This window comes from Furipterus horrens, unplaced genomic scaffold (assembly GCF_987537825.1).
Source record: "Furipterus horrens unplaced genomic scaffold, mFurHor1.1.pri manual_scaffold_13, whole genome shotgun sequence".
Lineage (NCBI taxonomy): Eukaryota > Metazoa > Chordata > Mammalia > Chiroptera > Furipteridae > Furipterus > Furipterus horrens.
In genome coordinates, this window is record NW_028327183.1 from 2,316,379 (window position 1) to 2,343,700 (window position 27,322).

At 58.6% G+C, this 27,322-nt stretch overlaps 1 pseudogene; it reads right to left on the minus strand.

Moving 5' to 3' along the window:
- LOC149993921 (ATP-binding cassette sub-family C member 12-like) overlaps positions 1-27,322 on the minus strand; it is a 39,990-nt pseudogene that overhangs the window by 12,027 nt on the left and 641 nt on the right.

The following is a 27,322-nucleotide window of genomic DNA, read 5'->3' on the forward strand; positions in this document are numbered from 1 at the left end:
ATGGCTCTTCAGCAGGGATTCATCCCTCCCGCTTTCACGGTTTTAGCCACGGGAGGTCGATGCTTCCCCACCCAGTTTCCAGTTCCTGGTAAATTAAATGGAGGCAATTTCACAGGCTTTTTTGTTTTCCCTTTCCCAGCTCCTGTGAGCTTTGTTTTCAAAAGCCTCTCAGCTCTTCCCGGTCACCTCCCTCCGAATTTCTAACTCGGCTCTCCTGAATGAGAGTAAGCTCTTCTGCACATAGTAGGTGTTCAGTAAGTGCTGCGCTGGATTAAATGGAAGTACCGACCACTGCCCCTCTGGGTCTCAGCCCCACGGAGATTTACGGGATCTGGGGAGATGCACCAACCAGCCCTCACGTCCCCAGTCTGGCTGGCTCTCTTCCACGTTCATTACTCGGGGTCCAGCCTGCTCTGTGTCCTGGGAAGAGCCGTCTCCCGCTGCTGCAGGCTGGACTGGAGGTGGAGCAGGGAGTCCAGCGGAGCCCTTGGCAGGCCGCAGCTGCCCGCATCCCTCTGCACGGAGCCTGTGGTTCGAACAGAGGGGACGGTCGGATGGGGACGTCCTGCAGGGAAGGAGCCACAGACGTGCAGAACGGAGGCCGGGGCCAGGCACACTGCCCAGATCCCCTGAGTCTCAGAAATGTTCACAGACTGAAATAATCATGGCTTTGTCCTTTTTCCGTCTTTCCCCTCTTTGTAAACAGCTCTCTTGCTGCTTCAGGGCCCGACCACAGCAGCCCCTAGTGGCAGCCAGAGGGGGCCTGCAGGGCTGAGGAACCCCTAGCTAAGGACTTGGGAGTGGAGACTGTTCTCTGTCTCTTTCTCTCTCCCTTAAATGTCTTTCCCTTCCCCCCACAACTCCCCCTGCCATGGGCTCCCACCCTCCCCGCTGACAGCAGCCAGTCTGTGGTCTCATTAGACTATTCCAAGGGCAGCCCCACAAGCCACCGGGAGCCCAAAAGCGTCCCACTCCTACCCCGACCCCGGCTCACCTTCACCGTCACCCGCAGCCTCAGCACTTGGGAGGCACCCACGGACCCACTCCCCCTCCTCTCCCAACCCCTCCAAATGGGCCCGGGAGCGGGGAGGAGGTCAGGGCCCCGGGGCGTCCCTTTCGCTGAGCTTATCTTCCATGGGGCCCACGGAGAGGACCCGCCGGAAGTCCGGATCCTGCCTTTAAAGGACCCTGCAGATGTTTACGCTAACTCGGTAGAACTGAAACAGTTGGGTGATTTGGACATCAGTTAGTGTACTTCCGTTACGGAAGGGGTCTCTGAATTCAACCGAACGAAAAGAAAAACCAGCCCTTGTAATTCCTGCCTTACATTTTAAGAGCATATGCAGGGCATTTCCTCCAGGACGGGTCACAGGGATTCAAAGATGTTAATCCCAAAGAAATAGCCCACAGCTCCGTGTCCAGAAATACCGGAGGAAGTCTGCGAGGGGACAGGAAACCCTCTCGACCCCGTGCGATCCTGGGCTCGGTGAAGCACGTCCTGCGCCCTCTGAAGGGCGGGTATCAGAGCAGACAGGCCAGGCACTCTCAGGTGAACTAAGCCAAGGTCAGGGGAGAAGGCGGGGCCTTTCCAGGGACCCAGGGTTTTAGGAACCTGAGTCCCCTCCCCTCATGGCTCCTCCCAAGTCACCCAGAGGTGGCCCCCCTGAGCGGGCCCCGCCTCTCACCCTGCGCAGGCTACAGGTGCTGAAATGGCTGAGGAGGAGCTCGCCTGTCTGGAGAAGCTCTGAGGGGGCCTCTGTGAGCTGCCCCTCCTCCTGCTTTCAAACCAGCCCTGTAAGGGCTGCAGGTCTGCGGTGCAGCGGTGAACCCCAGTCTTGACAGCAGCCCGCCACCCGCTTTCCTCCACCTGTTCAACCACAAACATGCACGAGTGCCCCCCATCCGCCAGGCATTCTTTCAGCGCGGGGGACCCAACATGGAACGTCCCAGACCCCAGCCCCAGCTCTCAGGGACCTGGATCCCGGGGCAGGGGTTGGCCCGTCCTCTGAAAAGGACGAGACAGGGAACGGTTTAGGCTCTGCAGGTCAGCGGACCCTGCAGCGGCGTCTCAGCTCTGTCCCTGCCGCTCGGCATCGCCGTGGGCTCCGCGTGAACCTGGGGGTGGCACTGTGTGCCGGCAAAACTGTCTGCACAGCCGCGTGCAGGAGGGAGAGATGGGGCCTGTGGGCCTCCGGGCAGAGGCGTGACAGCACCTCCAGCTTCCCCCTGCGCCCACTTCCTCCTCTAAATTCATGTGTGGGGGCCGGAGCTCACTCCCTGCATGACCGAGGCTCAGCGCAGGTCCCAGGGACCACCTCAGGGACCGGCCCAAGCCAGTCGCTAACCCCTTTTCCCTTGATCTACTTGCCCCGGCGTCTCAGCCAGCCCCATGGGTTTGGGGTCGCCTCTGTGTAAGTGACCCCCCTCTCTGTGTTTCAGGCCCACACTGCCCACAGCCTACGGGGCATTTCTAATGAGACAGCGTCACCCACTCAGTTCTGAGCTAGGGCAGGCCCTGCCCCAGCGCGCCTAGCCCCAGGCTTCCGGGTTCTGACTCGCCAGGAAGGAACTCGAGACCCAGTCCAGGTGGGCGCAAAAGGCAGAGAAACAGGGGCCAGGGTGTGTGTGTGGGGGGGGGGGGCCTGGGATGAGCTGCCACTGCCCGCTGCTCCCCTGGTTGCCGACGTGAAAGATTTGAAAGCAGACGCCCGCGTGCTCCAGGGCGAACTCCCAACGTCAGGAGTGGTCAGTTCTTGGGGTTGTGTGTTTCCAGGAGTGGAGAATCCCTGAGCTTTGTGGTGCGCACTTCTGTCTCCGCCTTCTGTGGGGAGGGGCACGGCCTGTTGCTAACGGGGTCCGTTCCAGACGTGTCATGGCGTCTGTCCTCCTGGAGGCGAGGGCCCCCCCTTACTTGTGATGTCAGCATTCACGATAAGGATGGTAGAATGAGCTTTGGGGTCGTCCTCTGGTCCATTTTTCCTCCATCTTGGGCGGATCTGGTTTTAGCCAGTCCTCGTCCTTGCCGTCTGGGACCATGGCAGGGGTTTCCAACCACGAACGGTCCCCCTCTGATCATGCATAGGTGGGGGCCCCGCTGAGAGGGCCTAGTGGCCAACGCGCCTGTGACGTCAGCTCCAGGACGCTCCCTGCCTCCTCTGTAGCTGCCCCAGGACCGTGCCTACAGCAGGTCTGCAGCCCAGCTCAGTGCGGAGCCTCGTCCCTCCAAACATCCTCTCCCGTGTTGCATAGCACCCAGAACCATAACGCCCGTGCGGCTATGACTCCAGGCAAGGCCCCGCAGGAGGCGTTATCTGTCTCCACGTTGTCATCTTCCCCGCTGACAAGCAAGGCTGACATTAGAAGGCCCTCTCTACAGGTGGGGAAGCTGAATCTCCGAGGGCCTGAGCGTGCCTGGTCAGTAAGGGGCTGAGCCGCCGTGGGACGTCAGGCCGGCTGTCCTGCAGCCTCCGTCGGCTGCCTCCCTGTCTGGGTAAGAGCACCGCCTCCCAGTTGGCGGCCCGGGCAGGAACAGTAGCATCCCATCGGTCACTAAGGCCCATGGACACTTCCGTCTGCCTCTGTCGACTCCACTTCGTCTTGGTGAGCGTTCTGCTTCCTGAGATCGTACAGCGGCCTTCTAAGTGCCCTCTGTCCCCAGTTCCCTCCTTCCTCTCGGCACTTCATTCCCTCATGCATCCCAACCCGCAGCGAACCAGCGTCCGAAACGTCTCCGCCCCTTGCCGCTCGCCTGCCCAGAAGTCAGCCGAGCCTCCGCTGCTGGCAGGCGAACGCCCGGCACCGTGGCTTGCAGTCAAGGTCTTTCCTTTCTTAGGCCATAACTGATGTACAAAACCTGCACATTTTCGTGTTCACCATTGGATGAGTTCAGACATACGCCCCCACCCATGAAGCCATCACCTCAATCAAGGTAGCAGACCGGCCTGTCCCCTCCAAGTTTCCTGTGCTCCCCCTTTCCTTCCTGGCAAACGTGTTAACGTAACAGCTACCTTCTTAACGAAGGGCACGTTTTCAGGTGCAGCTGCGGCACCTGTCGGCTGTACCCGATGAGTAAGCTCTAGGAACCAGCCGGGAGGCACGGGCAAGGCCGCTTTCAATCCCACCCACGAGTGACCTGCTCCGCCTTCCCTCTCCCTGATCCCCGCTTCCTGTGTCCTTCATCTCCCGCCGCTCCTGCTAGAAGCGGACGAGTTCAGTCTGCTTTCCTGGGACTACTGAGGCCACTTCAGCTTGGAATGATCCATCGGCTGTCTGTCCCTAAATCCCGTGCCCCCCACCCCGATGTCCGGTTCTCCCACAAAGCGCCCCCGAGCCCTGGGACCTCCTCTCACCTCCACGTCTTCTGACCCTGCTTATTCCTTCCTCTCTGGCAACGTCCTGCTCCCTCTCTCCTGGTTAAGTGCCGCTTTGAAGCGTCTCACTTGTTGTCTTACTTCATCCGTGAACACACCCGTCGTTACTGAGCGGCATTTCCTTCCCTGACAAGGAGTGAGCACCTAGAGGCCTGGCGTTTTCTGTTTGATCTCTCCAGCGTTTCTAGAACATTTCTTACGAGAGCTCTTCTGAACGTTGGCTGCACATTAGAGGCTCCGGCGGAGCTTTATGAAAAACTGTGAATGTGGGTCCCACAGTCAGAGCCTCAGATTTAATTGGTTTGATGGGAGGCCCCGGGCCCGGGTTTTATTTAAATCTTTCCAGGTGATTCTGACATGCAGCCGGCTTGAGAGCTAATGGTTCAGCGCATCACAGAGCCTCAGAAAATGGTGGGTTAGTATTTGATTGAGGGACTGGGATCCAGATGCGGGCCCCCATTTCATAGTTCATTACTCCAAGTTTATCCGGCTACTGTCTCAAGGTACCTAACCCAGCAGACGGAGTCCATGCTGTCTGGGCGGAGGGTGGTCATGGTGATGGTGGTGACCGTGATGATAGGGATGCTCATGACCCCAAACAGTTGTGTGTCTCGTCTCAGCACCAGGCAGCAGCTCCCCAGGAAGAAGTCAGGGCAGCCCCAGTTTGGTCTTTGAAAATCCGCCCTTCCCCCAAGAGGAGCCTCGTGGCTTCCGGGAGGCTCTTTGCAAGACAGCGGGCCTCCTGTCTCCATGGAGCCCGTTGCTGGGCACAGCCCAGGTGCTCCCCCTCCCAGGGCCACCCTGTATGGAAGGCTGTAGTCACTTGTCACTCCGAGGGACCTCGGACACACGCAGCTCTTCCCTTAATGAGACCTGGCTCCCAGGGGACCGGTGGGGACTCAGCCTTCAAGCCTCTGGCCTGAAGTTCTTGGCAGGGAAGGGGTTTGCATTGGTGGTCGTCCCCGGTTGTCAAGAGACGTTTGCTAATGAGGCCAGTGTCAGGCTCGAGGGCAGAGGGGATCCCACCTCTGACTGCCCCCCAGCACCTCGCAGGTGCCCGCAAAGCGCTCCCACATGTGGTCAGCGCGTGTGGAGGGCGGCTCCTCCCCGCCGGGGGTCACGGCAGCCTGCGCGTGCACTTAATGCCACGGAACGGAGCCAGAAAGTAGCGACGGCAGGAAGTCACTGTTGTGGGAGGCAGGAGGGGCGTCGGGAGAGGTGGGTCCCCAGAGGCCAGAAGCCAGGCCTCCAGGCAGGAGCCGAAGTCCCGTCAGGGGCTGCTGGGAAGCACCTGAGCCAGGGCAGAGAGGGGTGGGGAGACCCCACAGTGAACACCTGGCGTGTCCCCTCCTCTCGTCCCTCCCAGGGAGCAAGGGAGCCTGGGAAACGCAGAAAAGCAGGAAGTTGACAGGCATGGCCTCCTCTTCCTCTTCTTAAGCCCCGAATTTTGACTCCTTGGGTGAATTACAGGGCCAAAGTGCACCTCTCGCCGGGAAGCCCTGAGGCGCGGGTCCGCAGCGTTGGGGGTTCCTGGGACCCCCGCTCCCCGGGGTGCAGAGTGTGCCCGAGGCAGCAACAGAAGCGCGGCTGGCGCAGGGGGTTCAGCTCACTTGTGCTCTTTCTTCTTCCCTTTTCTCCCCTGGCAAGTGCCTCCGTTCCTTTTCTTATTGATCTGGGGTTTTCCTTTCATGTGCTTTGTGCGCCTTTGGAAGACTAATTTCAACCAAATCTGTTGGTTCCCGAGGGACTAATCCTTTCTTCTGACTCTGAACAAAGGCCAGCTCTTACTTCTTATCGACAGAAGGGCACGTTGTCTGAGGGGAGAGCCCCAGCGTCCCGGCCTCCTTGGCAGTCTGGAGGCTTGGGACGTGGGTGGAGGCGGAGCTTCAGTCCTCGGGGTGACAGCCCCATCGCCCCCCTCCGTGGGCTGCTTTAGCTTCCCTGTCCCACGTCCCTGCTCCTTGGCAGTGCTCCAGCTGCCACCTCCATGGTCAGATCGCCTTTTCTTTCTGGCTCTCCTGCCTCGCTCTTACAAAGACCTGGGCCCACCCAGGTTACCCAGGATAACCTCCGCATCTCAAAACCCTTGGCTTAAGCACATCTGCAAAGCGCCTTTTCCCAGGTGAGGTAACAGAGTCACAGGTTCCGGGTACCAGGATGCGGACGTCTCGCGGGGAGCAGGGGGTATTCTGCCTCCCGCTTTGCCGGTCTGCCAGCCAGAGAACTGGAGCTCAGCGCTCACTCTGCTTGACCTTGGCTAAAGTACTTAACTTCCCTGAGGCTCTACTTGTTTCCTTGTTGGTAAAGGGGGTTACACCTTATCCGGAGTGTGAAGTGCAGACACACCCCAAAACTGCTTAGCAGCGAGCGCGCGGGGTGGGCTGGCTCCCTCTCAGCCTGAGCCCGTCGGAGGACGCACTCAGTGAGTGACACTTCAGAGCAGGAGCTTCCCACAGCACCGGCAACTGCTTCCTCAAAACCAGCAAGCGAGGATATCTAAGTCCCTAGGACAAATGAGCGTGCATTTTACCGTTCTTAGATCCTCGCATTCACGAGTGTCGGAGTGCGATTCACGCCTCGGAACCGCTCAGGGACAAAGGGAAGACATGGAGCCAGAGATTTCAGACTCAGACCACTTAGAAGGACAGAGGATAACTCAGTGAGAGCCCCCGGGGAGAGACGCAGGAGAGGCAGGTGCTGCTGCTGTGAATGGCTGTCATTACCCCGCTTTTACCTCTCACTACTTTGTCTTAAGAAAGAGTGATCGGTTTTTAAATGGCTCAATTGCTCTGTCTTCGCTGACAGACAAAAACATGGCTCTACCCCCTGGACGGAGCGGCACTGCGGGAAACACCCAGAAATCGACCCACCCATTGTCCATGCCGTGTCCTTATGTTTGAATCACGGAGGCGCGCGCGGGCCACACAAAGCAGCTGCCGGTCCCCCACTGAGAAGTTTCCTCCGTTTTCCGTGACTTCTGCCTCTAATTTCCCTGGGAGGTTCATTATCTCTACCACAGAGAATGCCACATCGATGCTCGCGATCTGTCACCCAACGTGCCCCGGGTCATCTGCATCGATCGCCCCCTCCTCTCACGTCCATCGACTGCTTCCTTTTCCTGCAGGAAAGGACGTGCGTAACAACAGGGTTTCGGTGCTGAGGTGGGCACCGGGAAACCCAGGGGGCCAGCGGACGTGGCGAATGCAAAGCCACAGCGTGGTTTTCCCCCGTTGACACCTCGCCAGGAGGCCACACACGGTGCACAGCGGGCTCTGGAGAGACACAGACAAGCACACACGGCTTCCAGGGTCCCTCTCCCATGGACAGAGTAGAGGTGGGATGGGACAGTGTTCTGGTGTATCCAGCATGACAAGTCCCAGTGGCATGGGGACATGCACACCTTGGAACCGAGTCCGGGGGGGCGGAAATGTCCCCTGTGGGCTGCAGAGCTGGCTAGCTCCCCTGGGGGGCCCAGCCACAGCCTGTACAGGACAGGTCCCCTCCAACCAGCACACCTGCTGGTCCTGGGGCGCGCCATGCCTCTCCCCTTTCTGGGTCCTGTTGTTCTTAGAGGCAAACGAGGCTGCTGGCACAGCAGCAGGGCGCTTCCTGGGCTCTCACTCAAGTGGACGCGGGTTCGAGTCTCCGTCCGGCCCTTCCCTAGCCTGGCCCTGCCACGCCCGAGTCTTCGCCTCTGCATCTCTGACACAGCAGACAGGCGCACCAACCCCAGAGGGCCGTCGTCAGGACCAGGTGCGGTGATACGTATGGGGGTCTTGGCGGAATCATCGCCGGAACCTAGACAACCTGACCTGCTGTTTATTAAAAAGCATAACGAGTAAATAAGGACTGTGTCTCCTGGCGTACGTGGGGCCGACAGGTATACGTGGCCTCACGCTGGCCCTGGGCTTGCTGAAGGCGGGCCTGGGCCGGGTGTCCAGCTCGGGCGTTAAACAGAAGCCTCCCAGCCAGCCCGAGACCTCCCGTTCTCTCAGGAACATCCTCTCCAGCACCTGCCAGAGCATCTCGTCATGTGCCTCTCGAAGGGATCCAGGTTGTACCTGCAGCAAAGGAAAGGAGAGGGAGCTGGGCTGCTGAGGGCGTGGGGTTGGGGGACAGGTTTTCTGCCACGCGTCGCGGGGAGCAGGCGGTAGCTGTGGCCCAGCGGCTCCCCGGGAAGTGCTTCCTCGGCCCAGGATGACGACCCAGACATCACCGACCTCGGGCCAAGAGACCGAGGACCCACAGCTCTGTGACAGAGAAGAGACCCCGCGGCGGGACGTGGGAAGGGCTGCCCAGACACGGCACTGAGCCGGGCGTTTAGGGGGGCTCCCGGGCAGCCGAGGGGGTTCGGCCTTCTGCGCATTCTTGGCAGAGAGAACGGGACAGGGAGCCACACGACCGGCCATCACATGCCTTCTGCCTTCCGAAGCGTGAGCCCCGGGGCTCCCCGAGGGCAAGCGGCCCGTTGGTGGGGGGTGAGTCTGCACCCGGGATGTTCTCCATACAACACTAAGAACGGCCCCTGCTCCGTGCGAGAGTGACCCCCTCGGGGGAGGCCCAGCCACCCAGTGGACAGGGTGAGGGAACGGCTTTCTCCTGGGGCCTGGGCCGCAGGTCCTCAGCCCCGTAAGAGCTGCGGTCTCACTGCCCTTGGACTTGAAGCTCCGTTCTGACGCACTTCCCGATGACGGCTGCCCATGTCCGATGAGCACACCATCCGGGGTGCCATCGCTGAGCCTGGCAGCATGCCGAGGCCCAGGCGTGACCCGGGGCCAGCCAGGGTATCTGCTCACTGGACGCATAAGAGTCGTGCTTACTGGCCGTGGAGGTTCTGACACACAGCAAGGTCCAGGGCCCTAGTGCTCGCCGCCCCCCGTGTCCCGCCACCTCACTGGGGGACAGGTGCTGGCCCCCTTGCCCACTGCTTCCCTTGGGGAGAGCAGCCCCAGGCGGCCATGCTGTGGGTGCTCCCAGAGTCCCTGGGCGGCCTGATGTCATTATCCAATGACAGGACTGCACAGCGATAGCAAACAGCTCCCTCACTGTACCTACAAACGGGACAGGGCCCTGGGGGGTCCCGGCCGGCCTGCTCCGGAGGCCCTCCCAGCCCCCCGTGCTGACGTCCACCTGGCCCGTGAGGACGGTACCACCGGCCGGCTCCGCCCGGCGGAACAGGGCCACTCCCAGCGATGACTTTCCTGGGGACAGGAAATGCAAGGACAAGTCAGACATTGCATCCAAGCGTGTCCTCGGGGATTTCTGGTGCAGTGAAGCAGGCCCATGAGGATGACAGAGGCTCTGCGCTGCGCGGGGACAGCCGGCCGCCCCCCCCGGCTCCCCCACCCCTCTGGGTCTCCTGTCACCAGAATGATTCTCATTTAATTAATTCAAACACCGATGTGTGTTTGTTTCCCACGCCACACACCCATTCAACCTGAAATCCCAATTCCCAGCGAAGAGGTTTGTGGGGAAACACAGCCAGCCTGCCACCCACGCACACGGCCCTCCGGGGTCGCTCGGCGGGCGGAAAACCACCTGGAAGAAACACAGTCAGACTCGTCCTCACCGGAGCCTGTTCTTCCGACAATCCCGACCATCTGCCCACTCCAGCCCGCGGAGGACAGGGGAGTGTCCTCTCTGTACCTCACCTGGCAGTCTCTGAGTGTTATCTCCCCGCGGCTGGGCCAGTCACGGGGGCAGGTCGGTCCCCGCCCGGAGGGGCTGAGCGCTCTCCGGGACACAGGCCGGGAAAGCAGGATCGCCAAGGACGGGTTAGTACCCATTCACTTTTTCATTCACTAAACGCGTTCCTTCCCACCCGTGTGGGCTGTGATCACGGTGAACTAGGCCAGTAAGGGCCTGGCACACGGGAAAGTCAGATACTGAGGAAGAAAAGACAATGAAGCAGGGGGCTGTAACAGACTGCAGACCGTGGGTTCCACGGGGGTGGGAGGGGTAACGGCAGCAGAAGGGGGGAGGGGGGCACCGTGAGGAGGGGACGTTGGGGCAGGGCCATGGAGTGCTGAGCAGGTGCTGCCCACCAGACACGCCGAGTCCCAGGCGCTCCGGGCAGAGAGGGTGGCTCGTGCAAAGGCCCTGAGGCCAGAGCCAACTTGGGCACTTGGGGGAATAGAAGGAAACATCATGCAAGGATGACTCTAAGGGACAGCTCCCAGGGGGCCTCGTAGGCCTGGGCAAGCACCAGCAGCGTGGCCTCTGGACCTGGGGGCTGTGTAACCATGGAGACCAAGCCCGGAGTGGCAGATGCATCCCGATACAATTTCCATATCTGCAGGAGACAGGGTGTCCTGTAGGAAGCAGGAAGAAGTCCCGTTGGCAACAAGAAATAGGGCTCCCATGGGCCCCATAAGTGTGGCCAACCAGCCCACATCTCCGGTCAATGAGGACCCACACTGAGCCAAGAAAATGATTGTATTTCTAGACAGTGAGTCTGTTTAACCCATGGAAAATTTACAATTAATAATAAAAGTGTTTCAGAGAAGCAAAATTGTAACAATAATATTTTTAGTTTAAGGAATCTGCACGTTTGGTGTGTTAAGTTTTCATAATATTCGGATGTGTGATTCTAATTTAAAATCATAATTGAATAATTTATTTAAACATAATTTTTGGTTAAAAGCTATTTAAATACAGCATTGGGATTGTTAGGCAGAGTCAAAACCCACTGTGTTTATAAGGGGGTTACATAAATCTATATTCATACATAAATATATATTAGTTAGATTTATGTAACCTCAGGAGGGTTTGTTTGTTAAATCAGATAATCAGGGTACTTACAAAGGAAATGGAATCGATCAAATTTTAAAGTGCAGTTTAAATGTTGTGAAGTGTTGGATTACATTTGTCAAGGGGCCAAATGCTATTCGAAGGCTTTTAAAAGTGATCGCTTGAGTTGGCGAGACTTCCTTGCAAAATACAGCAGGATTTGTTGGGTGAACAAAAGCTTTAAACAAAAGTTAGACTAGTTTTTTATTTTTTTAATTTACTTTTTAGTCAACCGAATATTAATTTCTGGAAGCTAAGGTAAGGCACCACATTCTCTCTCCTGTGTACAGAAGCAGCCTTGGGGGAATTGTTTTTTAAAAAGAGTCTCTCTTTCTCTCTCCCTCCACCGAGAACCTCGGATTGTATTGCAAATATGGGTTTTAAGTGGAGAGGTGTGGTCTGAGTTCCGTTTTTAAGATCCCTTTCAGGTGTGAAAAGATCACCAGGTGGCATGAATTCTGCCAGAAGTAACTTGCGCACACTGGTTTCTTACCGAAACATACCCCTGAGCAGCCCCGCAGAGGTGAGCTTGGCCTGCGCCTCTGTTCCCGTCCGCACGCACACCTGCAGCGCCCGCTCAGCTGTGGCGGAGGAGCAGGCGGCCACCTTCGGGCCCTGCCCCACCCCGCTCACTCAGGATCACCCAAATGGCAAACAGCCGGCCTGCCTCCCCAGCCAAGTGCCCTGAGTGAAGCTCCTCCCACGGGGGGGTGTTGGGCCTTCAACACTTCCTTTGTATTTAGAAACAAGCTGTGATCACATTTTCCCTGGCCCGGCAGGTGGTGGGAGTCAGCCCGGCACAGCCCCACCTGGCTACCCCCCACCCCACCCCCGGGTCTAACGGCGGCTGTGAGCGGTGATCCCACCCAGGGCTGCTGGGTCGGCCCTCGCTGCCCCGGCCCGGGGGTGGGGGTGTCAGAAGCCCACACCACCGCCAGCCCCTTCAATGATGGGAACCACTGAGCTCTTTATTATTTAGACCCATCTGAGTTGGGTTTTCTGGTAAGGCCCATCCCCCCTCGTGCCCAGCCTCACCCCAGGTGTCACCTGGGTGACGTAGGACAGGGACATGCCTTTGGATGAGGCACCGATGGCGGGGAACTCTGGGTCACCAGCAGGGCCACGAGGAGGGTGACGATGTTCATGAGGACGTCACCCTCAGAGCAGACACCTGACAGCGCAGTTGCAGTACAGGAGGTGGCTGGAGTTTTTGTCATTTATCGTCTTAAACCCGCGTAAGGAGCCAGACAGACGGAGGTCAGGTGGTGTGTCGTACGTTAGAGTCGGGGCTACGGGGGAAATGAGGCAACGGGAATCCTCCATCGGGGGCGAACGTGCTTTTACAAAATCGAACATATATCCATGCTCGTTAAAGCCTGCCGTCATCGACCCCTTTGATGGGCACGTATCCGGAGACACCCCTTGTGGCAGTACAGTGTGTCCTGAGTGGGCTTGTGCTCCCCCCCAGAACTGGCACCTGGGACCCCAGCTCAGAATGAAAGGGAGTGAGTACCTCACGATCTACTTTCAAAGGATCCTGCCTCCCTGGCCTCAGGAGCTGGCCCTGAAAGCGTGCCCTCCCTCGGGAGGCAGCTCCGCTGGGTGGCGGAGCTCCAGGACTCAGGACTCCGTGCCCCCCAACATGACCTGGTCATCGTGTGGGGTTACCCACACACCGGAGGCTTTGCTTGCTCCTTTTTACAAAACCGCGCGGTGGCCCACTGTAGAGGGCCGGGAAGTGCACCGCCAGGACGAGCAGGGCAGAGGAAACGCTGCCCCCAGGAGCAGGAGGACACGCGGCACCGTGGAGACCTGCTGCAGGAAACGCGCCGTGCGGGACAGCAGCCTCACGTCCAGCTCATCCATGTCCTTGGAAAACTGGTTCATGAGCCAGTCTCTGGGGGTCATGGCGAAGAAGCCCATCGGGCTCTGGAAGGCCCGGGGGCACCGCCGGGAGCCGTGGGCTTAGGGCGCGTGTCCGGGGAAGGCCGGCCCTCTGCCCGGCTGGGACGCGGAGAGCAGGGCCTGCCTGACCTGGCTCCCGGGCTGTACCTTGTCAACCATGCGGTCTCTGTGTGACAGGGCAGCCCCACGCACCTCCCCTTCCTACGATCAGGCGCACCGTCCTGGAGTCCCTGGTGGGGTGGGGGGAGCCCGGGGAGCCCAGGGTCCTGGGATGATCGGAGAGACCTCGGGGGGCCGCACCCGCTGGGGGAGAACATGCTTTCCTGCCACCCTTTCTGGAGAGAGGCCACCTCTTCCTCCAGAGAAAGCGGCCGTTTCGTTTTTCTCTGAGTCTGGTGCTAAAGGTCAAGACTGCCTTTGGGGAGCAAACAAGCATCTTTCTCCTAAACACCATTTTGCTGACAACCACAGAGGAAAAATAAACCTGAGGTGGTGCTGACGGATGAATATTCACAAAAGCAAGTCTGGGGACAGGCAAACACGGGTCTGCCATCGGCTCTGCCACCATCACTGCCTGCCCCATCAGCCGGCAACACTGCCTGGAAGGAGGCCGGACCCGCCCTAAAACCTCAGGCCCCCGTGAGCGAGCCGGGATCTGGGGGCACATGTACGTGATGGCCTTGCTCTCCTGCTGCACAGAGCGGGCCATCCACTGGCCTCTCCCCTTGGGAACAGCCTCAGGAAGTCAGCCCCACTCCAGAGGGAGGGCCTCTCTGCGACCCACATTTCCCCAGGGCCTCCTCACTTCGGTTGTCATAGCAACAGGATTGTACCAAAATGTAACCTCGGCAGAAGGGCTGGCAACCCCACAGCATTCCCTGGGGCTCCATTGGCCAAGAGCTGGGTGAGTTTCCAGCCAACTCCAGCAAGGGCCGACCCATCAGTCCTTCCTGGGGTGGGGGCCTGGCGAGAGCCTTGGGACTTAGAGACACACCCAGGGCCCAGCGTGACTCTTGTGTGCCTTGTCCCTGCAGCAGGGCTTTGGGGACAGACACATGTCCTGTGGCTTCTCCCCGGGTGGGGGGGCGTGGGGCGGGCAGCCCTTCCATGCACCGTACACCATTCAGCGCCGGTGTCCTCTCTGACATGTGCCCTGTACCCTCAATGTCTCGACACACTCGGGTTATCTGGTGTGGGCCTCATGAGAGCCCTGGAGGTGGGTGGCTTTTGGTTTTTTGAGAAATATTGGCTAAGCACCTACTATGTGCTCAAGCCCAGGGAGACAGGGATTGTCTGGTGGGGTTCTCCCGAGACAGGAGCTAGGACGAGGGTACGGGTGCACACGGTTTAGGCAGGAGCTGAAGGGAGCAGGGACGCCGCAGAAGGCAACGGCGAGAGGCCTGTCATCGCGCCGGCCACGTCTTCATTTTGTTTTCCAAATGGGAGATGTATCCCAGCGGCCCCTGGTCGCCGCCACAGAGCCGGGGAGCCGCTGGGAGGCGCCCCCCCTGTCAGCCCACCACGCACTGGTATGTGGACGTCTGGGTGCGATGCCGGCCTGCCTGGCCCCCGTGGGTGGGTGGGTGGTCCGAGGCCAGTGCAGGCGAAGGTGGGGAGGAGCTGCCCCGGCACCTGCCGGAGTTGGGGTGCACGGAGGCCAGCTGGCAGGGTGCTCTTACCACGGGGGCAGCGAGCTGGCGGCGCAGCAGGACGTGGCAGGAGAAGGCCAGCACAGTGGCGGTGGGGGCCAGGGCTGCGTTCCCGCTCCGGACAAATCCAGCTCCTTCCAGCCATTTCCTCTCCCTCTTCCTTGGGTCTGCAGCGTGGAAAAACAGGCCGGGTGGGTCCTGCCAACGCAGTCAGGGTCCCTGCTGTGAGGTTTGAATGGAGGAAGCAGAGAGCCAGCCCCACCGGGAGCTCAGTGCTGGGCAGCTGCCGGCAGCTGGAGGGTGCCCAAGGTCCCCTCCGATCCTCATTCTCTGTGTGTCGGAGGTCAGCACTCAGCCGCCTCGGAGACCAGGCGGGGAAAGGTCATGCGGGGGCTGGGCAGGGAGTGAGGCCAGAGCGAGCTACGGAGGGAGCCCAGTGGATGTTGGGGGGTGCGGGGCGCAGCAGAGGTCACATCTGGGAGTCCCCGTGTGGTCCAGGAGAGGACTTCGCCTTGGACTAGGCTGGGGGTGAAGTGAGGAGAAGCCGAGAGATCCCAGAAATATTCTGGAGGTAAAGCCACCAATCTTACAGCTGTTTTTGAGCTGGATTAGCTCATCTTTCCGTCACCTTAAAAGCGGGGACCCTTTGACCAATCACTGCGTCCCTCCCCCAGCCTTGCACGTAGTGACAACGTCCTAACTATCTGTTGCCTTATGTGACTTGTGCTAAGTTGAATTAAGTCGAATGGAACCGAATTTATCCACATCAAATCAATTGTATTGACGTGAGTTCAGAGGTAGTTCTGGGTCCTCCAAGAGGGTCCCATGGGGCGGCCAACGGTCCAGCCTGGGAACCTTCCTTTGTCAAGCTCAGAAGTGGTTTTTCTAAAGCCGCTGCCCAGGGTGCAGACACCGAGCCTCGGGCCCAGTGACATGCAGGGCTGGTCGGGAAGCGAAATCGCAGATCTGGGGAGTCCGTTGTAACGGTGGCTCGGATCATTACCCGGCCAAGCACCTGCATCTCTGTCCGCAATTATGTAAATGTCCCTGCAATTAGATTTGCATTTATATTTGATTGAGATGGTTTTAATATCACCTTTAAAAGAGAAGCTACACAGGCCCCCTCGTATCTGCGCACGGAACTTCAAGTCAGTGGGTCGCCCCGTGACGGCGAGGCTCCTGCAGGCAGGGAGGGGAGCAATGTGCAGGTGTGTGTGTGTGTGTGTGTGTGTGCACGCATGTATATGTGTGTGTGTGTGTACCATGCCTGTATTCACCTTCTAAGTCGAGGAGATGGCTGGAGACTGCTCTTTGCTGACAATGTTTGCGTGGACTGTTTTTGTAGGAGGAAACTCGCCAGTCAGCCCCAGCAGCGGCTAAACCATCTGGTGCTCACCTGCTTCTATTATAAAATCCCCTTCATGCTTTTAAAAGCCGGCAGGCCCGCTCAGGGGGCCCCCTCAGCCGCCTTCTGGGCCGCCTGACCCCAGAACCTTAAGAACCGCTTGGCAGAGCCATTACTGGACAAGGACCCCCACAAGCAGCGGCACCTCCTTCCTCGGATGGTCTTGGGAAAGGATTTCTCCCACGCGTACATTTTAATCAGCTCGATGCAGGTCACAAACTCATCCGTTGTCTGAACCCGCTTGTCTGTCACCGAGATTGCTGATCCTCAGAAAGCTGAACTGAGCTTCGTCCCCGTGCTGGGGAGGGGTGATGCTGGGCAGCTGTGGGCCTGAAAATGGGGGGCAGGGCGGGGCGCGAGGGCCAGGAGGGGCCTGGGGCAGGTCGGCCTGAGCTTCTGGGCGGGTGGCGGCCAGTGTGGTCTGCGGGACTCCATGGATGGGGCCGGTGACGGAAACCCATGGGTCCCCACGGTGCAGAGAGTGTCAGGGACTGCGACACGCTGGAGAAGCACGCCTAGGCCCCCACCCAGGGCATTCAGACTCAAGTTTTTTAAAAACTACCCTGTGCCAGGAGAGAAAGCACCTCTGTGAGCCCCCAGCGCGGGTCCACGCCCCAGAACAGGAAGCGTCCCTCCGCGCCAGGGGCTGCGTGCCTGAGAGGATGGCCAGAACCCGGACGGGGAGGAAAGTGACATACACACTGACCCGGTGCGAGCCGTGGGCCCCAGGGGGAAGTGGGCGTACACCGCGCAGACAGCCATGAGGTTGGGGATGGGGGCTGGCAGGCGACAGAACCAGCTTCAAACAGGAAGTCGCTGCCACTTGATAGTATCCTGAGCACCTGGAAAGAAAGCACACGGCTGGCGCAGGCCTTCAAGGGCGCAGGGTCCTCCGGGGACCGGCATGCTGAGTTGTGCGGGCCTCATTCAGGTCTGACTCGGAAGAGGTCAGCCTTTGAGAGTGGAGGATGCTAAGGAAGAGTGACAAAGAGTGAGTTCCCACAGAGCGGCATGCCCGCCCGAGAGACTTCCTCCTGAGTAGCACAACTCTGCCGCAAGGAGCATTTCCAGCCGTGGAAGGAGTGTGGCCGTGGGACACATGAAGGACAACGAAGTAAAAGCCAAAGGGTCAGATGGGACTTGAGGGAGAAGGAATTCTTAAAGGGAGCCAGCTCGGCTTAGGGGACACAGCCTCCTGGTCCTTTCCTCCTGCCTCCTGCCAGCTGCCTGAGCCACGTGGGGATGGCTGGGTCTCCAGCACCCAGCACAACCCTCTGGGAGCCATGTGCTGCGATAAGGCGAATGACAAGAGAAAGATCCAGAAGTCCCAACACTGGCCCTGGATGGACCTCTTCCAGGCTCTTTTTAGACGGAGTGAAAGAAATTCCCTTGTGTAGCCCCTCGTTGTCCGTGCTGTGCTGCCGAGTCTAATCTTAGTGGGTACAGGGTGCTTTGCACACACGTCACCCCATCTGGGCCTTCCTCGACTCGGGGAATTTTCTCATGTAAATGCTGAGGATTCCGTAGCTAAGGACTCGGGGCTGAAGGGACCGTCAGCTCTGAGATCCAGCCGGCACAGTCTTCATCTCGGCTCCGGCACCCGCAATGCGCCGCAAAAGGGATGCACCAGACACACGGGTCACCCAGTTTAATCCCGTGACTGTGGCAGGCTCTGTACCGCCCCTGCTTCCGCACTGACAGTCACAGGGATGGGACAGGGCCACCCCAAGGCCCAGCGGGAACAGGGGAGGCATCCCAAGTTCTCCAGCTCATGTGGGGCCCTCCTTCCCTGCACGTCCTGTGTCCCCACCAGCTGACTCCTCCCGGAGACGGGACTGAATGGGCGGCACATGGTTCAGATGGAAGGGAGGCGGACGCTCTGTCCAGGAAGGCCTCCCACACACGGCCAGAAGACTCAGGCTGCCCTTGCCCAACCCAGACTCCTTGGGCCCCGCTCACCTCGTCCACAGAGACGCGCGTCAGTGCCTTGAAGGACACGTGCTCGGAAGCCGGGGTGGCGGTGGCCACCGTCAGCCGGATCACTGTGCGGTAATGGATGGCCCAGGCAAGGGCCCAGAAGAGGACTTTGGTGACCTCGGTGGTGAAAGGGGCCACGCCCAGGCCAAGGCCCAGCCAGACACTCCCGAGGCGCTGAGGGACGCGGTGGGTGAGGACCGTCTGCAAAGCAGCGCGCGGGGCGAGCAGAGGGCCGCGGGCGCTGGAGGTCGGGCTCGGGCGCCCCCACCCCCCCATGCCAGCAAGCTGCCTGGATGAAGCAAACTTTTTAATTAATTTCGGCAGCTGCCGCTGTGCTGGGCAAGGATTAGCTTTATGAACATTCGCCCCCGAGGAGCTCAGAGATAATGACAATGTACTAAACCCACCGGCTCGTGGAGGAAGTCACTAATGACATCCTTTGTCGGCCTGGACGCCTGGGAGACCAGGCAGAGGCAGGGCGGCCCCACTCACCAGCCTGTGGCGGCGGTGCCCGTGCCCAGGACGGTGGCCACGATGTCCATCCAAACGCGGGTCCTCTGGAACTTCCAGACCACGCGGCCCAGGGAGGCCTTCTCAGGACCCAGCCTCCCCACCGCTTCATCCCAAAGTCTGCAAGGAAAGCGGAGGAAGGGACAAAGGAACTTACATTTCCACTCGCTGCTCTAAGGCGCGCCGGGGGACAAACCTCGCGAGGCTGTTTCGCACGGCCCTCCGCCTGGCAGCGGCGGCTTCCGGCGAGCACCGTGGACCCCCGTCCTCCTTCACGGAGTGGGAGGGTGGTGGCAGGGGCCGGGGGGGACGCCTGGACTTGAGCCCAAGCTGGCACCTGGCACCAGAGCACTGCCCATTCTTCCACTTCCTGCTCCTACGGCCCATGTCGGGCACAACAGCAGTTCTGATCAAAGACAGAGGCGGCGGAGAAATCAAGAGAAAAACCTTCTCCGGGCTGGGGAGGAGTTTGTCTGCGTCAAAGATAAGAGAGAAGGACAGTGGGACGGGAGGCTGGAGCGCAAAGGAGCAGGGCCGACCTGGCACCGTGAAGCCAAGCTCCCTGGAGGTGTTCCCGTCACTCTGGACGCAAAGGAAGCAGGGGAAGGCTTTTAAGCTGACTTGATACAATGATGCTACTTAAAAAAAAAAAGAAACATCCTGGTTGCTGTGAGATGGTGAGCTACGGGGAAGGGAAAGGCAAGAACAGGAGACCACAGTCAGAAACCTGGCGTCCATGCTGGATGGGAGGAGGATGGGTTTAAGGGGACACAGAGGGACGGTGGCACCTACAGATGGGTTAGGTGTGAGGGCCAAGGGAAGAGGGGCCAGGGGCCCAGGTGTCCGGCATGGCCAACGACATGAACGGCGTCTGCGGGGGTGGGAAAGAGGAAGGCGGGCAGGGGTTACCAGGTGGGGCCGGGGACCAAGAACACAGCTTTGGACTGAAGGTGCTTCCGCTCTAAGACCCCCCGCAGCTGGTCAGCTGGGTGCTGGGCGTGCAATCAGAGCCTGGAAGAGGAGCGTGGACTGAAGAGAGTGCGCTGGGCAACTTGTCAGCATGTGCCTGGTGTGCAAGCCTTCGGGGCGGATAAGGTCACCTCGGAGCAGAGCGCAGCCTGCAAGAGAAGAGGCTTGTTAAACGGGGACAATTAAATGACAGACATTTAAATAAATTATCTTAAAGACAAAGGCAATAAGTACTTGACATTCATCACTTCCTAATTATTTATTAGATGTTATTTGTATCTAAACTCTTGAGATTATGTTAAGTCTATTGTGCCTGTGCATAGCCAACTTATTAATAAGCCACTTATTAATAGGGTGCTACTGAGCACCTCCTTAAATATCAGCTATTGTCTCTCTCTCAGCCAAGGATAGGAGGAGTCAGGAAGTGAGAGGGTCCATCAGTGAATAATGGTGGATGGACGGATGATGGATGGATGATGGATGATGGATGATGGATGGATGATGGCTGATGGATGGATGATGGATGGGTGGATGGATGGATGATGGATGGATGATGGATGGATGATGGATGGATGGATGGATGGATGGTTGGATGATGGGCAGATGATGGATGGATGGATGATGGATGGATGGATGATGGATGGATGGATGGATGGATGGATGGATGGATGATGGACGGATGATGGATGTATGGATGATGGATGGATGGATGGATGGATGATGGACGGATGATGGACAGATGATGGATGATGAATGGATGGATGGATGGATGGTGGATGGATGATGGATAGATGGATGGATGGTGGATGGATGATGGATAGGTGGATGATGGATGGATGGATGGATGGATGGATGGATGGTGGATGGATGGGTGGATGATGGATGATGATGGACGGATGATGGAATGATGGATGATGAATGGATGGATGGATGGTGGATAGATGGACGGATGATGGATGGATGGATGGATGGATGGATGATGGATGATGATGGGTGGATGGATGATGGATGGACAGATGATGGATGGATGGATGGATGATGGACAGATGATGGATGGATGGATGGATGATGGGCGGATGATGGATGGACGAATGATGGATGGATGGATGGATGGATGGATGGATGATGGATGATGATGGGTGGATGGAAAGACAAAAAGACAAGCACATAGAGCCCAGCATGCAGAGCGGGGGTAGCGCCCACTCTTCTGATGGACTAGAAACCATTCTTGGAAGCTCTGGCCCGGCCTTCCCTCCAACCCTCCAGCTTACCTTGCATAGGGTCTCATCAGGATCATGGTTCTTGGGATGGGGTCCTATCTCTCTGCAAGGGATCTGCGATGGCCTTGCCAGTCCTGATCAGAGATGAGGTAGGGGCCCTCCCCACATCATGATGGCAGTCCGAAGCCCTGGGCGCTTGGCCTGGAGACACTTTCCCTCCGCAGCAGAGAGCAGAGAGGCTCACTGAGAGACGCGGGCACTCAGGAGGAGGACCGGGCAGTCTGTCCACCCCAGCCAGCGCCCTGGCTCCCCTCCCCAGACGTGGATTCGCCAGCCGGCCTTCCCCATCCACGAGGGAGTGTGCCCAGGACCCCTGCCGTGTCCCCCAACACCATTCTGAGGTTTCCTTATTATCGAGAACCTTCGGTTCCCATTTGGGGCTGACTGGGAGCTGAAAAGCCTATTGTGGGTTTTCTCTCGGGACCAGCCCATGACCAGCGTGCATCCCAGTCTAACAAAAGAGCCCCAATGGGGCAGGTCTGCTGTTTCAATGTGACCCAGAGAGAAGTTTGTCACACACATCCCTCAGGGGAGAACATGTTCATTGATCTGAGAGAAAAAGGAAAGGAGAGAGAGAGAGGAGAGAGAAACATCCATCAATTGCCTGTCAGGGATCGAACCTGCAGCCCAGGCCTGTGCCCTGGCCAGGGACCAACCCCATGACTGTTCGGTTCACAGGATGATGCCCACCCCACTGAGCCGCCCGGCCGGGGAACGCAGTGTTTTTAATTCTTCGAACTTGAATGGAGAGCTATCACGATAAAAAACAGAGACCTGTGGCTGCGTCCACCAGTCGGGAGCTCTGGGTGCCCCTGAGGCTGCCATCCGCTCCTGCTGGGCACAGCCCCCCCGCTGAGGCAGGGCACACAGGCTGCAGTTTGCCCCAGTCCCCACCACTCCTTCTTGTCCCCCGAGGCTGGGGCTCTGGGGACCCTGCCATCTCTCGCCCATTTGTGCTGCTGTGTTCCTCACGGCAGACTCACTGTCCTCTTTCCTTGCTCCCCTCCAAAGGGGGGGTGGGGACAAAAGATACCTCGAGGGCATTTCAAGAAGAAGCATTTTCCACTTCCTCGATTATGTTCTATTTTTGCCTCTCTAACCCAGAAAATGAACAAAGAGCGCTATCTTGTTTGAGAACTGGGTTCTGGAACTTCCTTGGTGCCCACCACGGAAGCCCCTGCGTTGGCCTGGCCTGCCCTGCCCCAGCCACGTGGTCACAGGGGCGCTTTTCATCATAAAGCCCTCCCGGACCTTTCTTAGTGAGCCCGGTCCTCCTCTAAAGCCACCCCGTTCCCAGTATCTGGCGGTCTGGCGCCCTGCCCCCGGCTCTCACAGCCCCTCCTCCAGGCACGGAGCAGCCTCCAGCTCAGAGGAGAAGCTATGGGAAGCTTTCCTCAGTCCCTGTCCCTCCCCTCTCCTGTCCGTCCTCTCCAGCTGCCCCCAGCACCCACGGGGGCGGCCAGACCCGGAGAAGGACCCGCGAGTGCCCGAGGCTGGTGCTGGAGGGGAGGAGGGAGGCAGGTGCTGGAGAGGGAACGCGCAGCCTGCGGTGCAGAATGGGGGGCCGCCGGGAGGCTTTGCTAAAATGCTCTGATCCCCAGAGGCCCCAGACAGTGGCTGGGGGTCATATCTCCGAACTAGGTCACCCGTTCAGTTAGAGGTTTGGACCAGGCCGAAGGAAAACGAGAACTCCCGTGTCAGACCGTGCAAGCCCCACAGCAGTGGACTGTGAATTCACAGCTTTTAAAAATACATCCTATGATGTGTGTGCGTGCGTGTGTGTGTGTGTGTGAGAGAGAGAGAGAGAGAGGGAGAGAAGAGACTTCATTTAGTCAACGCTGCTCTTGGGTGTCACAGATTTGGAAAGCCTGTCTTGACGCTGCTACCTTTTCTTTTGTGGAGGCGCTCCAGCCCCACCCCACCCCGGTACCGCCGTGTGCTGGTGGCCCCCGGCCCCGCTTCCTCCCACACGGAAGCCCCCTTCGAGGGTTAGAGCCTGACGCTCAGTGCAGCCTGGCCTGGGTGAGCGACGAGGCCCCCCGGGCTGCCTGAGGCGAGTGGCTGCAGAGAGGAGCCTCACCTGGGCAGGGAACGCGAGGGTCGGGGACAGGAGGGACAGGAGGGGGGTGGGGAGGCATGGGGCTCCGGGATGCTGGCTGGGCCCCCCTCTCTGCAACCTCAGATCCGCTGGCCTTGCCCCACCTGCCGGGAGCCCTGCTCCCCAGCTGCCCCATGGAACTGCCGCACACCCGCGCCCGGAGAGGGGACTCTGGGGACCAACGTTCCTTCCGCCCCCACGTAGGGGCACTGCCCCTCCCCAGCCTGTCACAGCCCGGCTTTCTGGAGGAGGAGGAGAAAATCCTCCCCTGGGCCCGTTCTAGAGCCCGAGAGACGGAAGGCTCCCTGTGACAGGCTTGGGACAGGCCCAGAGCAGCAGCCCAGGGCCCTCCTCCCGGGGGGCGTGCGGTCCCCGCTCGGTCCCTGCTCAGGGGGGGCCGTGCTGAGGTCTGGGACGGGAGGCGAAGCCGGCCTTCAAGCCAGGTTCCTTCCTTCATTCCCCCTCGCTGAACCAAACACCAGCGGCCATTTGAGCTCAATTTTTTTTTTTAATTAAATGAAAATCGGGGACCGGTGCCAACAGCTAACTCTCGAGTATGAAACGGTCCGGTTTATCTCATTTCGCGCTGTGCAAACTCTGGAGTCCTGGTCTGTCCCAGTTTCGTGAGTCCCTTTCGGTGCCCGGCCTCGGCAGCCCGCTCAGAACACGGGCCCAAACTGGGAGGGGCCGGGAGTCCGCTGTGGCCTGCGAGTGGTGGGAAGGGCGCTAGGTCCCCAGGTTCGGCTGTAACACACCTTGGCTTATTTTGAAGAATTATTTAGGTGCCTTAGAAGACCGTTCTCACCCAACTCCCATGGATTTTAGGACACATTCTGTGGTCGCATTTTAAGCCTGCTCAGCTCCTCTCTCTACTGGTACTCTGGTCACTCCCTCCTCCTGCTGGCGGCTTCTGGGGATGAAATTCACAGGAGAGGGGCATCGCCCAAGAGGATATTTCTCTTCCTGCCCAAAGGGAGGTGGGGAAGGGGAGGCCTGGGGACAGTGGCAGTAGGGGCAGTCCCTAACGCGCTTTGTCATTCCAGTGTGCTCTCAGACTAGCGTTTCTAATGTGTAGAATAAAATACAGAGGCTTGCAAAGAAAACCAATTATACTAAAACAGGGTTACCAAAATACGCATTAAAACACAGCCTTGAATATGGTAGCATATGCTTCTATATCGTTGCATTAATAACATGATCTAGCAGTAAGTGGTTATTAGACTTAATAACCACTATAATTTCAAAGCAGTGAAGCACATAAATGATACTTTGGGACATTTGAAACAATGGAAATGAGATCTGAGAGTGCCTGTGATTTCGGTTAGTGACAAAGTCACAGGCGCTGCCAGTCCGAGCACAGACGGTTGCCTCGTCCGTAATGAATGCACAGGCTGCATTTCCGTTAGTGAAAATGAAGAGGCGATGGCTCCCCATCCAAGTGCACGGGTCGCCTGACCCCCGCTGAGGGGTCCGTGGGCCACAGGCTCAGAACAGCTGGACTGGCCGTCTCCGAGGCTGCTGCTGACTCTGACACAGCTGGGTTCCACAGTTATTTAACAAGACGGGGGACGGACGAGGGGACACTTAGGATACGGGGTGAAATTTTACTGTCTTGACAGCTGGCGCCAGAGCGTATCAGGGGGTGAAACTGTTTTATCTAGAGAACGGCCTTGGTGTGTCCCTGGGGGGGTGACAATGACACCCTGAGCCCTTGTTGGCAGGAAGGGGAATCCGACGTGAGAACCGACCTGCTCTGTGTGACACACGCCCTGGACCAGGAGGTGGGGGCCAGGAGAGCCCTGAGGATAACGCCGCACGGCCTGAAGGAGACTGGAGCCCACAAGGCCACGGGGGGGGGGGGGGGGGGGGGACTCCTTAAGGCAACAGGGCTCACGATTCAAGGGAAGTGCTTGAATTACTGGGGTGGAAACCCCCCTGTTGGTCCAAAACTTAATTGAAGGCATTGACATGTGAAAAGGTAATAACAAGGAAGTTCTCCTTCTAGGTCAAGGTGATGGAGACGTGATTTATGGCTCCGTGAGGTGCTCAGGGCGTCTCAACAAAAACAGGTCATGAAGTGAAAGGGCCCCGAAGATACACAGAAACTTAGGGAGGACGTTGGAACGGGGGTTCGAACCTTTCCTCTCTAGATCACGTGCGCCAGAGCCATGCTGGCTAACCTCGGGGATCTCGGCGCGGGGACCCCAGAGCAGCAGCACCAGCAGCACCTGGGAAGTGGTTAGAAAGACAAATTCTTAAGCCCTACCTGAGCCCTACGGAGTCAGAAGGTCTGGGGGTGGAGCCCAGCAAGCTGCGGGGTACCCTCCGTGGAGGTGACCCAGCCCGATCTCCCACCCATGCAGACTCCCGAAGCCACTCAGCCTTGTGGGACCACCCTGGAGCCTGGGGATGTGAGTCCTGCCCCACCCCCCACACAGGGGAGGGCTTCCAGAGCCCACTAAGGCGCCAGGCCCCTGGGCGCCCCCTGCCCCTCAGACGACCACTTCCTGGGAGCCCCTTCTCGATGAAGTCCCCCAGGAAAGCGAGGACTGAATCTGAGCCCTCTGCCCTTCCTTCCTGGGCCCTCTCACAGCGCCGTGTCCAGGCCCGCTAGTGGGGGGTCCTTCGGAGAGCCTCCATTGGCCAGTGTCTCTCTTAAAGAGAGCGTCCAGAGCTGGAGACAGAGACAGAGGGCAGGGCGGGGGCGGGGGAGTCGTGCCCACTGCCACTGTGGCCCGCGCCACGGAGCTCAGCTCGTGCTGCAGGTGTTCCCCGAGAGGAGGGCGGGCATCAGACCCCTGGGGACAGAGGGAGGGCGTCAGACCCCTGGGCCTCCTCCCGGCAAGGCGTAACTGAAAACGCCAGTAACAGCAGACCGTCGCATAAAAACAAGGAAACAGGACCAAGTCTCCGTTCGCTCCTTACACTTCTTTTTCTATTGTTTTCTTAAATATCAGTTTTTTAAAATCGTATTACAAAATAGTTCTGGGGCCTCCAAATATGTAAAGAATAGTTTAAAGAAGACAGACTTGTATCTCACCACTGAGGTTAAGAAATAAAATATTGCCAGTGCTGTTAAAAATATGTGCTTTATTTTATTTTTTTTTTTTTACGTTTTGTTTTATCGCTGCTGGTTCTCGGGTTCTGCTGCGTGAGACCCGCCTGCGGCACCAGGGCCGTCCCCTCCCCAGACCAATGAGAGGAAACCCTCTGGGGGGGGACGTCGGTGTTTTTACAAACTTTGCGTCACTCCAGTGTGCAGCCTGGGATGAGAGCCGTGCCAGGGAGAGTGGCTGCTGTGGGGTGCGGCCCTGAGGACGGCACGGAAATGGGGTCTGTCTCCTGTCCTCTGGCTCGGGGTCAGCACGCTGGGTCCCCGGTGGGTTTCAGCAGCCTAGAGCTGAAGCACCGAGGCCTCCCTGCATTTTTGGGGCGAGCCTGCCATCTGCTGGCCACGGTGAAGAATACACATTTGCGGAGCGCTTTCTCACCTGGCAGCTCCTGGAGCGGACAGGCCAGGTGAGGAGAGTCCCCTCCGACCTGCAGCCCCTGCGGGGCTGGGATGGGATAGGAAAAGGAGGTGACCCCAGGCACCGTGAAGGGCCCAAGAAGGAAAGGCAAGGACTGAGGGGAAGGGGGCCCACGAGGGTGAAAGGGCTTTTAAGAGAGAGAGAACATTCGCCCGGGAACCGCCCTGGGAGGAGACGCAGGTGCTGCCTAGGAAGCCCAGGAAGGATGGAAGTGAGGTACCCCTGTCACTGAGCGGGGCCCAGGCTTTCTCCTCGTTTGGTGCAGAGGGCGCGCCAGGCTACCACGGTTCATTCCAACGGGGATCTGTTTGCTGTTCTCTGCCTGGGGCAGTCTTTCCTGCCCCGGTCCCTTTCATCTGAGCAAATTGTTTCAGGTCTCAGTAAACCACAACCTCACCTCCACCAGGAAGCCCACTCTGACTGTCCTCGCCTCCTGGCCCTCGGTTCTGTTTATTTGTTCACTGTTTACTCCCGAGGGCAAATTCCATGAGGGCAGGGACACGGCTGCACCCCCGCCCCGCCCCCAGGGCGAGACACAGAGTAGGAACTGTGTGCGTACTGAATTGATTCTTCTTACGGCAAAATCAGACCCTGTAACCTGAAAACAAAACAAGAATACTTTGAAACGCATTTCCCCACGACAGTGAGGTCTCCCTGCAAGTAAATTGACAGTAATTGCCCTGTAACCACTTGGGGGTGGGGGTGGGGGGAACAATGGTCTTATTTATAATCGTCATCTGTTACCAATTAACTCTATTCCCCGCACCAGGCTCTGGTCAGTGAACAAACATACGGCAGGCAGCTCCTGCCCGGGGTACCCACTTCCCCTTCGTGTCGTAG